Source organism: Amblyraja radiata, chromosome 8 (genome assembly GCF_010909765.2).
Source record: "Amblyraja radiata isolate CabotCenter1 chromosome 8, sAmbRad1.1.pri, whole genome shotgun sequence".
In the NCBI taxonomy this organism is placed as follows: Eukaryota; Metazoa; Chordata; class Chondrichthyes; order Rajiformes; family Rajidae; genus Amblyraja; species Amblyraja radiata.
The window spans coordinates 47,129,646-47,145,305 of record NC_045963.1 but is presented as its reverse complement, the minus strand read 5'-3'; the positions used below and the strand labels follow the sequence as shown (position 1 = coordinate 47,145,305).

The following is a 15,660-nucleotide window of genomic DNA, read 5'->3' as shown; positions in this document are numbered from 1 at the left end:
CATTTGCTTTGCTAACTGATTGCTAACATTCAGTGTTCATGTCAGTGATAGGGAAGCTACTGGAGAGGGTTCTTTGGGATAGGATCTACTCCCATTTGGAAGAGAATGGGTTAATTAGGAACAGTCGGCATGTCTTTGTACATGCAAGGTCTTGGCTTGTTTAGGAGGTAGGAACCGTGTGATTGGTTCGGGGGGTGCGGTGGATGTTTTCTACATGGATTTTACATGCATTTGGTAAAGTCCCCATGGTAGGTGCTAGGTTGTGATGGAAGGGCAATATTCATGCTGGAGGTCTGTGACCAGTGGGGTCCCACAGGGACCAAGGAGACATGGAACATAGAACAGTTCAGCACAGAAACAGTCCCTTCGGCCCACATTGTTTGTAACAAACATGATACCATGCACATCTCCATTAAACTTTCCCCCTCAGCTATGACCTCCAATGTTGGACATTTTTACGCTGGGAAAAAGATTCTGACTGTCTACCCTATCTATGCATCTCATAATTTTAGATACCTCTATGAAGTCTCCCCTCAATCTCTGACCTTCCAGAGAAAACAATCCAAGTACTGATTGTGGATGATCAGCCATGATCATAGTGAATGGCAGTGTTGGCTCGAAGGGCCAAATGGCCTACTCCTGCACCTATTGCCTATTGTCTATTGTCTATTGTCAACCTCTCCCTGTAGCTGAAACTCTCTAATCCAGGCAGCATTCTGGTAAACCTCCTCTGCACCCTCACCAAAGCTTCCCATTCTTTCCTTAAATGGGATGGCCATAACTGCACGCATTACTCCAAATGCGGCCTAGCAATGAAGGCAAGCAAACCATATGCTATCTTTACCGCCGCAACTACTTGTGCTGCCACCTTCAATGAGCTATGAATTAGGACTGCAAGATCCCTCTGCACATCAATGCTGTTAAGGGTCATGCTATATTTGTATAAAGTAAACTTTCTCCTTCCGTTCTGTGCTTGGAAATCTGCTGTTTATGATATATATATATATTAATAACTTGGGCGTAAATGTGGGTGTGTTGGTTAATAAATTTGCAGATGACATCGAGATTGCTGTGGCCGCAGACTGTGAGGAAGGCTCTGAAGGTATGCAGCAGGATATAGATCAGCTACAGAAATGGATGGCGAAATGGCAGACGGAATTTAATCCAAGCAAGTGTGTGGTGTTGCACTTTGGGAGGTCAAATGTAACGGGAAGAAATACAATTAATGGCATGATCCTTAACAGCATTGATGTACAGAGGGATCTTGAGGTTGAAGTCCATAACTCCCTGAAAGAAGCAACACAAGTCGATAGAGTGGCAAAGAAGGCATAAGGTATGCTTGCTTTAATAGTTTGGGGCATTGAGTCAGAAAGTCATGATACAGCTTTGCTGGTCTCTTGTAAGGCCGGATTTGAAGTGCTGCGTGCAGTTCTGGTCACCTCATAATAGGAAGAATCTGGAGGCTTTGAAAAGTGTGCCCAGGAGGTTTACCAGAATGATGCCTGGATTAGGGAGTATTAGCTACAGGGATGGATTGTTTTTAGTCTGGAACACCAGAGGTTGCAGAGAAACCTGTTAGAAGTATATATAATTATGTCAGCATAGACAGTGACGCAGCAGTAGAATTGCTGCCTTAAGGGCCTGTCCCACTTACGCCACCTTTACAGGCGACTATCGGCACCCGTCATAGGTCGCCAAAATTTTCAACGTGTTGAAAATTCAGCGGCGACCAGAAAGAAGCTACGACTCTTTGGAGACCTCTCACGACCATAGGAGACCTCTCACGACCATACAGCCTGTGGTTGTGAGAGGTCTCCAAATAGTCGTAGCGTCTTTCTGGTCGCCGCTGAATTTTCAACATGTTGAAAATTTCGGCGACCTATGACGTGTGCCGGCAGTACCCTGTAAAGGTCGCGTAAGTGGGACAGGCCCTTTACAGTATCAGAGACCCAGGTTTGATCCTGACTATGGGTGCTGTCTGTACATTCTCCAGTGACTGCATGGGTTTTCTCTGGGAGCTCCGGTTCCCTTCCACATTCCAAAGACATGCAGGTTTAACGATTAATTGGCTTCTGTAAATTGCCCCTCGTGTGTAGAATCTTCTTCTTATTGAGTCCACTCACAAGATTAGAAGTTGTTCAGCCAGAGCTGAACACACTTCTCCTCATCTGCATACAATGGTGTCTGTCTTGTCGCTTCTTGTGCTTCTTGTGCGTGGTGGTGGAAAGATTGGTGGAAACAGGGCCGCGACGTGAACGCTCTTTCCTTGACCCCCGTGTGTAGAATGCAACACAGGAATAACATAGAACTAAAGTATGGGTGATCGAAAGTCAATGTGACCTTGGTGGGCCAAAGGGCCTGTTTCCGTGCTGTATGTCGAAACTAAACTAAACTAAAATAAGCTAGACTGTCAGAACCTTTCTGCCAGCATGGAAAATACTAGAGGGCAGAGCTTTAAGGTGAGAGGGGCAAAGTTTAAAGTAGATGTGCAGGGCATGTGTTTTACAGAGAGGGTGACGAGTGCCTGAAATGCGCTGCTAGGGTTAATGGTTGAGGCAGACATATTAGAGGCATTTAGGAGGCTTTTTGATAGGCATACTGGATATGCAGGGAATGCAGGGATATGGATTATGTACATGTTTAGAGATGGTCTTGGCATTATGTTCGGCACAGACTTCGTGGGACAAAGTCGTGCTGACTTCTCTATGTTCTATGTTCTATGGACCAAAGATCGTTCTGATCACAAAGACACTTCCAGCTTCCAACTGTTAAAAAATATTCCTAGTTTCAATGTTTTCTCTGTCAATGTGGATGACCTCACATTTTCTACATCTACACCATGTTCCACCCACGTATCTGTCTACAGCCCACTGAAGCCTCTTTACATCTGTCTCACAATCCATATTATCAATAGTCTTGTATGTGCAAATATGGATAGATTATATATGGTGTATATATTGAAAGATAGAAACATAGAGTAGGCCATTCGGCCCTTCGAGCCCACACCGCCATTCAATATGATCATGGCTGAGCATCCAAAATCAGTCCCTCGTTCCTGCTTTCTTCCCCATATCCCTTGATTCCGTTAACCCTAAGTGCTATATCTAACATATTGTGAATAGCTGATGCCCCAATCTCTGTGGGATCCATTTCCCCAAAATAACTGGTTTATTCATTATTTCTGTTTTCTGTATGTTAACCAATCCTCAATCATCGCACGATATTGCCGCTAATTACATTTAATTTTCTTTAATAACCTCTTGCATGTGGACTTATAAAAGGCTTTCTGAAAGTCTGATTTTATATCACATCCACTGGTCCATGCTTATCTATTATCTGGTTACAACCTTGAAAAAAATTTGTGAACATATTTGTGAAACATGATTTCACTTTCGTAAGTCCATGTTGACTCTGCCTGTTCCTGTTAAGATTTCCTCAGTTCCTTGTTATCACTCACTTAACAATGTTGCCTGCTATAGATGTCAAGCTAACTGAGCTATAGTTTTCCATGACGTAAATTGGGAGGTTGCGTTTGGTATCACACAATTTGTGAGCAACCTTTTAGAATCCATGGAATGTTGGCAGATGACAGCCAGTATATCAACCAGAACCTACTCAATCAAAATCTTGGGATGCAGCTTACCTAACCCTGGGGATTTATTGACCTTTAGTCCCATTCATTTCTCTGGTGCGATTTTCTTACTGATGCTATTTAGAGTCATAGAGCACAGAAAATGACCCTTCAGCACAAATCATCTGTGCCGACCAAGATGCCCATCCAAGGCAGACAAAAATGCTGGAGAAACTCAGCAGGTGAGGCAGCATTTCTGGAGCGAAGGAAATAGGCAATGTTTCAGGTCGAGATCCTTCTTCATACTGATGTGAGGGTGGGGGGCGGGAAGAAGAAAGGAAGAGGCGGAGTCAGTGGGCTGAAGGAGTGCTGGGAAGAGGAGGAGAAAGCCTGGACTACCTGAAATTAGAGAAGTCAATGTTCTTACCGCTGAGGTGTAATCTGCCCAAGCGAAATATGAGGTGCTGCTCACTCTGGCCATGGAGGAGGCCCACGACAGAAAGGTCGGATTCGGAATGGGAGGGGGAGTTGAAGTGCTGAGCCACTGGGAGATCAGGTTGGTTATTGTGAACCGAGCGGAGGTGTTGGGCGAAGCGATCGCCAATCCTACGCTTGGTCTCACCAATGCAGACCAGCTGACACCTACAGCAACGAATGCAATAGATGAGGTTGGAGGAGGTGCAGGTGAACCTCTGCCGCACCTGGAAAGACTGCTTGGGTCCTTGAATGGTCAAGGGGGGAGGTAAAGCGACAAGTGTAGCATTTCCTGCAGTTCACCTTCAATTCACAAGTGGACATCAACTCATACACCTCAACAGTTATGGACTATATAAAATTCTGCACCGATAATGTCACTACCCACAAAGAGATAAAGACCTTCCCTAACCAGAAGCCGTGGATGAGCAGGGAGGTCAGACTCCTACTGAAGGCTCGCGATGCCGCTTTCAGATCTGGCGACGCTGAGGGATACAGCTCATCCAGGGCCAATCTGAAAATGGGAATTAGGAATGCCAAACTCAATCACAAACGGCGGATTGAGGAGCACTTCCAAAACAACTCTGACCCCAGGCGCATGTGGCAAGGAATCAAATCCCTTGCCGATTACCAGAAAGTTAACACCCCTCCCCTAGACAACGCCACCCTTCCTGACGAGCTAAACCATTTCTATGCTCGCTTTGACCGGGACAACTAAATCCCAGCCATCAAAGTTGCTCCACCCCCGAATGAACAACCCCTCAGTCTCTCCACCTCTGCTGTACAAGATGCACTGAGCAAGGTGAATGAGCGCAAAGCTGCCGGCCCCGATGGCATCCCTGGCCGGGTGCTTAGGGCATGTGCTGGACAACTATCCCCAGTCTTTACCGACATTTTCAATCTCTCACTGGCCCAGGGTGTTGTCCCCACTTGCCTCAAGACATCAACCATCGTGCCAGTGCCCAAACAGTCAGCCACAGGGAGTCTCAACGATTTCCGCCCAGTGGCACTCACCCCTGTCATTGCTAAGTGCTTTGAGCGGCTGATCTTGGCTCACCTCAAAGCCAGCCTCCCCCCCACACTGGACCCCCATCAGTTTGCCTACCGGGCCAACAGGTCTACAGAGGACGCCATATCGGCGGCTCTACACTCTGCCCTGACCCACCTGGACAACAACTCCTACATCAGGTTGCTGTTCATTGATTTCAGCTCTGCCTTTAACACTGTCATCCCCGCCAGCTTGATCACCAAACTCAGCGGACTTGGCATCTCCACCTCCCTCTGCAACTGGACACTGGATTTCCTCACCAACAGACCACAGTCTGTTAGGGTCAACAACCTCACCTCCTCCACTATAACACTGAACACAGGGCCACAGGGCTGTGTGCTCAGCCCTCTCCTCTACTCCCTCTTCACCCACGACTGCATCCCTAAGTACGGATCCAACGCCATCATTAAGTTTGCTGACGACACCACGGTGGTAGGACTGATCAGTGACAACGATGAGTCAGCCTACAGAGAGGAGGTCCAGCACCTGACAACCTGGTGTGCCAACAATAACCTCGTCCTCAACTCCAAGAAGACGAAGGAAATTATTGTCGACTTCAGGAAGGTCAGAGGAGGCAGTCATACCCCCATCCATATAAACGGGACTGAGGTGGAGCGCGTCTCCAGCTACAAATTCCTCGGGGTACATATCTCGGAGGATTTGTCCTGGTCCCTCAACACCTCCAAGCTGATCAAAAAGGCACAGCAGCGGCTTTACTTCCTGAGGAGGCTCAAGAAAGCCCACCTGTCCCCCCAGATACTGACCAACTTCTACCGCTGTACCATCGAGAGCATCCTGACCACCTGCTTCACGGTATGGTACAGCAGCTGCACTGTTGCGGACAGGAAGGCACTACAACGGGTGGTGAAAACCGCGCAGCACATCATCGGTGCCCCGCTCCCTGCCATGGATGCCCTCCACCGGAAACGGTGTCTGAGACGGGCTGGGAAGATCATTAAAGACCCCTCCCACCCCAACCATGGACTGTTTGCCCTCCTCCCATCAGGGAGACGGTACAGGAGCCTCAGGTCTTGTACCAGCAGGATGAGGAACAGCTTCTACAATTATACCATCACATTGCTGAACTCGGAGTCCCGCCGATAGATTTCTCCGGTCCCTCCGTCCCCATTGTTTAATTATTCTGTATTTTTGATTATTCTGTATCTTCTTTTTTTTAAATTTCTATATGCACTACTACTACGGACTGACGCAAAACTGCATTTCGTTGTACCCATACTTAGTATTTGTGCAATGACATTAAAGTTGAATTGAATTGAATTGAATTGAATTGAGTTGCAAGGGTAAGTGCCATGAGAGGGGGTGGTTTGGGTGGGAAGGGACGAATTGACCAGGGAGTTAGGGAGGGAGCGGTCTCTGTGGAAAGCAGACGGGGAGGAGATGGGAAGATGTGGCGAGTGGTGGGGTCACATTGGAGATGGCGAAAATGTTGGAGGATTATTTTTGTATGTGACGGCTGGTAGGGTGGAAGGTGAGGACAAGGGGAACTTTGCCCTTGTTACAAGTGGGGAAAGGGGAATGAGAGCAGAGTTACAGGGTATAGAAGAGACCCTGGTGAGAGCCTCATCTATGGTAGAGGAGGGGAATCCCATTCCCTGAAGAATGAGGACATCTCTGATGCCCTAGCGTGGAACACCTCATCCCGGGTGCAGATGCTGCGTAGACGGAGGAATTGGGAGTAGGGGATGGAGTCCTTACAGGAAGCAGGGTGGGACAAAGTGTAGTCCAGATAGCTATGGGAGTCAATGGTTTTATAGTAGATGTCGGTCAGTAGTCTATCCCCTGCGATGGAGATAGAAATGGTCTAGTAATGGTAGGGAAATGTCGGAAATGGTCCAGATGTATTTGAGTGCTGGATGGAAGTTAGTGGTGAAATAGATGAAGTCAGTGAGTTCTGTATGGGTGCAGGAGGTAGCACCAATGCAGTCGTCAAAAGATCTAAGTTAGTCTAATTTTCCTGTATTTGTCCCATATCCCTCTCAACCTTTCCTATCAATATACTGTACATGCATAAATCCCTTTTACATATCGTTATTGGCCCTGCATCAACTACTTGCTCATTCCATGTACCCACCTCCTTCTGTGTAAAAAAAGGTTGCCCTTCAAGTTCCTCCTAAATCTTTTTGCTCTCATTTTAAATCCATGCCATCTCGTTCTTGATTCCCCAAGCCCGGGAAAAAGGATTGTGCGCATTTGTCCTATTTATGTCCCTCATGGTTCTATAAGATCCCCCTCAGTCTCCTGAGCTCCAAGAAATAAACTTTCAGTAATTACTTTCAGCTTCTCATTTATTCTAGATCTGTTCTTCTCCACAAAACAGGAAGATTTCCGATGGCTTCCTCCATGAAGGCAGACACAAATGTTTGAACAAATATAAGAACAATCGCTAATAACAGACAAGAGGAAAAGTACAGAGCATAGTGGCATATGAGTTCTGGTGAATCTCTGGAATTCTCTGCCACAAAGGTAGTTGAGGCCAGTTCATTGGCTATATTTAAGAGGGAGTTAGATGTGGCCCTTGTGGCTAAAGGGATCAGGGGGTATGGAGAGAAGGCAGGTACAGGATACTGAGTTGGATGATCAGCCAAGATCATATTGAATGGCGGTGCAGGCTCGAAGAGCTGAATGGCCTACTCCTGCGCCTATTTTCTATTTCTATGTTTCTATGTTGCTATGTTTCTATGAGTTCCTTTGGCTGAAAGGAAGGAAGAATTTCACACTGAGCAGATAACATCCAACATCAAATGCCTGATTCAAAAGCAAATCGTCAAGATTGTGGAGATGATTTAGGTGATGGGTGAATGACCCGCAATGTTAACTGTGTTTCTCTCTCAATTAGATGCTCCTTGACCTGCTGAGTGCTTCTGTTTTGATCTTAAATACTGCATGTAATACTCAGCAAATGTTAGACAACACATTGTGAATATCTCATCTTTGTAACCTCCAGCATTTGGTACTAAATATCCAAGATGGGTTCAAGTAACCAGTCAAATCCAAGAGCCAGTCTTGAATATCCATTTCAGTATCCAAAACATTTTTTTCACCTAACACCAAATATCCACACATCAATCATTCAGCAAACAGCAACAAGCATACAAAAGTCAGTGAGAGAACTTTTCCCACTACACCTCCTCTGTGATTCCTGTAGCCAGTATCAGATATCTAAGATAGAGCAATCTGGATTTAGGTTCATAAGTTATGGGAGCAAAATTAGGCCATTCGACCCATCAAGAGTACTCCGCCATTCAATCATGGTTGATCTCTATCTTTCCCTCTCAACCCCATTCTCCTGCCTTCTCCCCATAACCTCTGACACCCGCACTAATCAAGAATCTGTCAATCTACGCCTTAAAAATATCTGTTGACTTGGCCTCCACAGCCTTCTGTTGCAATGAATTCCACAGATTCACCACATTTTAAAGATGTTCCTCATCATCTCCTTGACCTCTAGTCCCAGACTCTCCCACTAGTGGAAAAATCCTCTCCACATCCACTCTACCCAGGCTTTTCACTATTCTGTACATTTCAATGAGGAACCCCTTCATCCTTCTATACTCCCAACAAGAAGAGGCCCAGTGCCATCAAATGTTCATCATATGTTAACCCAATCATTCCGGGGATCATTCTCGTAAACCTCTCCTGAACTCTCTCCAACACCAGCACATCCTTCCTCAGATATGGGGCCCAAAACTGTTTACAATACTCCAAATGTAGTCTGACCAGTGCATTATCAAGCCTTAGCATTACATCCCCGTTTTTATATTCTAGTCCTCTCAAAATAAATGCTAGCTTTGCATTTGCCTTTCTAACTACCGATTCGACTTGCAATTAACGTTTTAGGAATCCTACCAGCACCTAAGTCCCTTTGCACATCCAACTTCTGTATTCTCTACCTGTCTAGAAAATAATCTACACCTTTATTCCTACTACCAAAATGCATGAGTCCACAATTTGCTACTCTGTATTCCATCTGCCATTTCTTTGTTCACTCTCCCAACCTGTCCAAGTCCTTCTGCAGAGTCCCTGCTTTCTCCACACTACCTGCCCTTCCAGTTTATCTTCGTATCATCTGCAATCTTGGCCACAAAGCCTTCAATTCCCTCATCCAAATCATTGACATACAACATGAATGGTAGCGGCCCCAGCAGCGACTCCTGCAGAACACTGCTAATCAGTGGCAGACAACCAGAAAAAGCCCCCCTTATTGCCACTCTTTGCCTTCTGCCATCCAGCCAACCTGCTATCCATGCTGGTATCTGCCCTCTGATACCATGGGCTCTCATCTTTTTTAGCAGCCTCACGTGCAGCACCATATCAGAGGCCTTCTGAAAATCCAGGAAAACAAAATCCACTGACTCTCCTTTGTTTATCCTGATATTTATTTCCTCAAATTTAGCTTGCATAATACCAAATTATATACACACAATATATATTGAACCTGGATCAAATTTACACTGGTTTATACCGAAGATAGACACAAAGTGCTGGAGTTACTCAGTGGGTCAGGCAGCATCTCTGGCGAAATGGAATAGGTGACATTTTGGATCGAGGCCGTCACCTGTTCCTTTTCGCCAGAGATGATGCCTGACCCGTTGAGTTACTCCAGCACTTTTTTGTCTATCACAACAAATAAAATATCCAGTTTGCACAATAGCCATCTTCTAGCACCTCCCCCAGGCTCACCAACATATAGTATAGGAGACAGACACTGTAACGAACACCATGTAGCCAATATCTGAATGCCAATGCTAAATATTGAAATAATATTCACAATCATTATTTTCAAAAACTCAGTTGACAAATCTAATGGAAATTATTAAATGTGTAAATATTACAGGGGAGTAGCTTTGAAGGAGGTGAACGATTGGATTTTCAGAGGATTTTTAGTGAAGGTGAGCAGAGCAATGTTGCAAGAGGTTGAATTCTGCACCTTTAATATTGTTGTGAAGGAACAAAGTGATGTAGAAATAACCAAAATGAGAGGAATAGAAGATTATATAGAATATTTGAAGCTAAATTAGGCTACAGAAACCAAGGCGAACAAGGCCATGGCCGGATGATCAGGCTGAGGATTTGAAATTATCTATAGTCAGTCAAGACCCAATGTAAGTTAGCAGTAAAGGGTGGCATTTAGCCTTAGGGTCTCATTCACCTGCCTTTGCCACCAATGAAGAAAGCCCAATAGATAATGATTAACAAACAGAACCCTACACTCCATAACAAGAATCAAACACCAACACTCAGTAATCCACATCAAATACTCAATAAAGAATCCAGAAAAAACTATGTTTAATTCTAAACAAACACTATCAAATATCCAGTGCCTACACTATTGTATGGTCACGAAATTTAAATCCTAAACTTTGAGGAATCCAGTTTTCCATTGTATGAGATTCACAGGATACAATGAGAGTTATGAGTAGACTTATTATACATTGAAAGGAAAAATTAAGAACAAACTTTTCAAGTTTGATATCAAAGTACTTTGGTGAGTCACATATCAAACTCTAGAATGTAAATCAACTTTTTTTCCCCTTTAGGAAGCCCGTAGGATTACCCACCGATTAGGACTTCAGGAAGAGCATGCAAATCAGCCAGCCTTTTCCATAACATCTGAATATTACATCAGCAGATTAATTCCATCTGTATGATCAATTTTCTATTGTATTTTAACAAAAGGTACAGAATCCATTTTCATGAGAGAATATGATAATAACTTAACCAGGCAGGATTGCTGACATCTGGTCATCTGAATGATTAGCCCATGCTCAAACATGTAACTCAATAAACAGAATCAACATACCATCCACCTGATTGTTAGTTTCAATTTAAGGTTTGGTTTTCCCATTGTGTTTATAATAAAGAATTGGAAGATATGTACCTATCATGGAAAGACATTATTGGTACTTGTCGTGATACACTTAGGCAATTAAGTTTGGCTTCCAAAATCTTATCATTGACAGTTATCAATAAAATACTTATCATCAACTGCTTTGATCTGGCGTTTTCCGAACTTACCCTTCCATATCTCTAGACTCCCTCTCCCCTGACTCTCAATCTGAAGAAGGGTCACAACCCGAAACGTCACCTATTCCTTCTCTCCTGAGATGCTGCCTGGCCTGCCGAGTTACTCCAGCATTTTGTGTCTATTAACTGGGTTGACTGTTACGTCCGAAACCTGGCCCATCAACAAATCTGCCATTGCTTGTAATTTAGCATTTAAGGTCCAAAATAAGGAGAGCCACGGAGCATTCTGATGTTTTTCTGCCAGCACAAAACATTTAACAAAGTATCAACTGTTGACTGTAGTCACTTCTTCCACATTCATTGTCAATCAGTCAATATGTGGAGGTGCTTACAATCTGCAGCTGACAATCTCACATGTGCTGTATTTGGTGTCAATGAGTAAAAACAAATTAATTCCTCAAAGATTTTCAAACAGAATTTGAAATCGCCAGTTACTCCTCCTGACTGAAAACATGTAAAATGTGCAGTTAAACCCCTGTCTCACGGTGCGAGTCCACCCACGAGTGATCCCGAGTTTAAAACAAATCAAACTCGTGGTAATCACGTAGAACTAACGTAGCGGGAACGTCGGAACTCGTAACGCTAACGGCAGGTACTCGGGAAACTTGTTAACTCATGAAAACTTGTTAACGAGCTGGGAGGGAAAGGTGGGGGGGGGGGGGGGGGGGAAGGGGGGAAGAACAAATATATGAAACACCAAAAACGGACAGCAGAGATGTCTTTGCTATACCGCTACAATAATCGGACTATTGGTACACTGCTGTTTCCTTGACTACGGTCATGTGAAACGACTCTTGTACATTTAATATACCGACGATGTCTGGCAGTGAATCTCACTCTCTCAAATCCATAGAGAGACACGAAAAGCTGGAGTAACTCAGCGGGTCAGACAGCATCTGTGGAGAAATGGACTAGACGACCGCAGACTGCAGTCTGAAGAAGAGTCTCGACCCGAAATCTCGCCCATTCCTTTTCTCCAGAGATGCTGCCTGTCCCGCTGAGTTACCCCAGCTTTTTGAGCCTATCTTCGGTTTAAACCAGCATATGCAGTTCCTTCCTGCACCTCTCAAATCTGAGCCATTATTCAGTACTCCAATTTTTGTTTTATTTTACTCATTCTGGATAATATCGCCCCGTTCATTGGTCGTACGGCTCTACCCCACCCCTGGTGCTTTAAGTGCATTTGTTTTTACTTTTACCCCCGGGAGGAAAAAAAATCAAATCCAGGAGTTCATCTGGAGCAGTTCTCGGATATAACAGCGAACGAAGAGAAATTGGCGAGTTATTTAGAAATTAATCCTTAAAGAGATCGTAACTCGTTGGATAAATGAGATCGTCACTAGGCAGCATCTCCCTCCTCCCCCCCCCCCCCCTGTCCCGACCCCCTGGGAAACTGAAGGGAGCGACAATCAACTGCCATGGATACAAATAATGTCATACACAAGAAAGGGCAGATGCTGGTTGACAAAAAGTGAACACACAGTGCTGGAGTAACACAAAGACGCAGCAGAATTTTGGAAACGTCATCCCGTCACCCATTCCTTCTCTCCAGAGATGCTGCCTGTACCGCTGAGTTAAAGAGTGCCCATGGTAGACTCACGAGTCACTACGGTAAACTCACGGGCTACTACGTTCTTACAACGAGATTAAAAGTTAAAATTTTTAACTTCAAGAGTAAATTTGACCCGTGGAAATTTTCATCATGTTAAAAGATTTTCACAAGTTAACAAGTTTCCCGAGTACCTGCCGTTAGCGTTACGAGTTCCGACGTTCCCGCTACGTTAATTCTACGTGATTACCACGAGTTTGATTTGTTTTAAACTTGGGATCACTCGTGGGTGGACTCGCACCGTGAGACAGGGCCATTACAATGCTGATCATTGCTATGAGTGGGTAGTTCAACAAGATGACAATTATTATCTTGGGCTGATAATGCTGTACACGCCCCCTGATTAAACCGATAATTTTCCCCTGGCACCGCCCCATTATTTACAAACGCCAGCCCCTGTTTGTAACATCAGAGAGTATTGTGCTCTATAGTAGGCCAGCCCCTACTCCCATACATGTACCAAGAACCAGGCTGCTCCCTATATGCTGGGTTGTGTTATTTATAAAGACATTCATCTCTACTGGGGTGGAGAAACAGCCACAGACAAAGGCCATTAGGAGACCTTGTACTCTGAAGATGTAGATGACCAGCCTACCAACATACATCAGAACATAAGGCCATTCTGTGTGTGAGCTTGATGGCAATAGAAACAATGGGAAGTCCATCTTCATGTACAGGCCTGATATGTTTTATTTGGGTTTTTTGCCTACAGACCACTCTCTGCAACCTGGGAAATTATTCTTGGCTCACACAGATTCTTTAATAATCTGACCAGTGGCAATTTCTCACTGGTTCTTTCAAAATCACTTCCTTACCTGGAACAATCAGACCTTACTTACTAAAGCACAGAAGGAGGACATTTGGCCCATTGAGATGTCAACTCTCAGCAGAGTAATCCAATCTCTCTCTCCTTATTTATCCTTCAACTTATTGATCTAGTCTCAGTCAAAGGAATGCGGATAGATTGTTGGCAAAAAAGAGGGAACTTTCATTTATTAATCTACAATTTTAGTTTGTGTGAGCAAACATTGCATGTCAAGTTGGGAAAGATTATACAATTGAATTGAACAAATGGCACAGTGTTGCTGTAATCGAGTTGCTGCCTTACAATGTTCAATCCTAACTACAGATGTTGTCCGCACAGAGTTTGTACGTTCTCCCTGTGATCATGTGAGTTTTTCTGGGTACTCTGGTTTCCTCCCACATTCCAAAGACATGCAGGTTTGTAGGTTAGTTGAATTCCATAAATTGTCCCTAGTGTGTAGGATAGAACTCGAGAATGGGTGATCGTTGGTCAGTGCAGACTCAGTGGCCAAAGGGCCTGTTTCCACGCTGTATCTCTAAAACGAAAACAAAACATTTCCCTGTCTCTTGATCAGATAAATGCGGAAAGACACTCTCCCATCCACATTTTACCTACTACCTTGTTCAATTAGATCATGCAGAATTTGCTCTGTGCTAATAATTCATAAATTCTTACCTCCCCAAATAAATCCAAGAGATATAACAAAATCGACAGACAAGCTATAATAGTTATAGTCATAGAGTGATATAGTGTGGAAACAGGCCCTTCGGCCCAACTTGACAACAGTAATTGCATCCATCTCAGTGTGTGTGTAATGTGGTGTGTAATGTGGTGTGTGTTTGAGTGTGTGAGTGTGTGTGTGTGTGTGTGTGTGTGTGTGTGTGTGTGTGTGTGTGTGTGTGTGTGTGTGTGTGTGTGTGTGTGTGTGTGTGTGTGCGTGGTGTGTGTGGTGTGTGGGTACGTCCGTGTGTATGTGGTGTGTGTATGTGTATGTGTGTGTGTGGTGTGTGTGTGTGTGTGTGTGTGGTGTGTGTGTGTGTGTGTGTGTGTGTGGTGTGTGTGTGTGTGTGTGCGCGCGTGTGTGGTGCGTGTGTGTGTGTGTGGTGTGTGTGTACGTCCGTGTGTGTGTGTGTGTGTGTGTGGCTTGTGGGTGCGTGCGTGTGGACTCACGTGCTCTTCATCCCCCTCCGCCCTCTGCCTTTCAAAATATCCGCAGAACAGATCACAGTATCTCTTAGACTTACCTTTTTCCTCTTTGTTTGCTGGTGACACTTATTTCCAGAGATTTACTCCAACGTTCCACAGCAGCAAACAGAGCAGGGAGCAACCTCCTGTGACGGTAGGCCAGACCAAAATCACAATTCACAATAAAGCATCGGGTCTGTTTGGGAAGAGATCGATCTGTAGCATGACCCACATCACACAACTCGGTAGAGGGTTTTGCACGTCGTTTCCAACAGTTCTGAGCTGCATTGGCTCCAGATTGCTTGGTGTAGTGGCAGTCACACTTCCTCCTATTCTTTCCTAACTTAGTCCTTTCCTGCTGAATTCACAGCCTTTTTCCTTTACCTAACTATAAATAGGACTACCACACATTTTTTTTTTTTTCATTTTGCCTGGGATAAATAGCAAAGGCAGGAAATGTTTCAAAGGAAAACAGAACAAAGCCTTAGCATTCTCCACTAGAAGGGGATATTTTACATGCAAAACAAAGCTTTTATTTGTGAGATAAACAAAGCTCCTCAATATCATATCACATTTCATTTTGTCTTGTTGGAAATCTACAAAAGTCCGCTGTACTTATATTGATCTCTTAAATTGGATCCTTAAAATAATTTGTAAACAGCGTAGCCTGAAATAGGGCCATAATAGAAACAAGTGCAGCCCCTCACGATGCCACTACCATTTAGTACAGTCACTCTCCCTCACCATTTTCCTGCCAGATCCTTCCTTGTATTTTTAGATCCTCTGAATGCCACTTTTATTTATCTTATTCCAGGCTATATTCAGTGACTGGGCCTCCATGGCTATCAAGGGAAGAGGTTGCCAAAGGTTCACAATGACGTTACAGGTAGTGCAGCTGTCTCACAAGCTCTGGTGACCCACAT

General features: G+C 44.5%; 1 protein-coding gene across 1 annotated transcript in view; it reads right to left on the bottom strand.

The window, feature by feature from the left end:
* Window positions 1-15,114, bottom strand: part of rasgrp3 (RAS guanyl releasing protein 3) — a 118,144-nt gene extending 103,030 nt beyond the window's left edge. Inside the window, exon 1 of the mRNA XM_033025825.1 lies at window positions 14,797-15,114. The gene's annotated coding sequence lies outside the window, so the exon portion shown is untranslated. The remainder of the gene's footprint in view (window positions 1-14,796) is intronic.
* Between the last annotated feature and the right edge of the window lie 546 nt (window positions 15,115-15,660).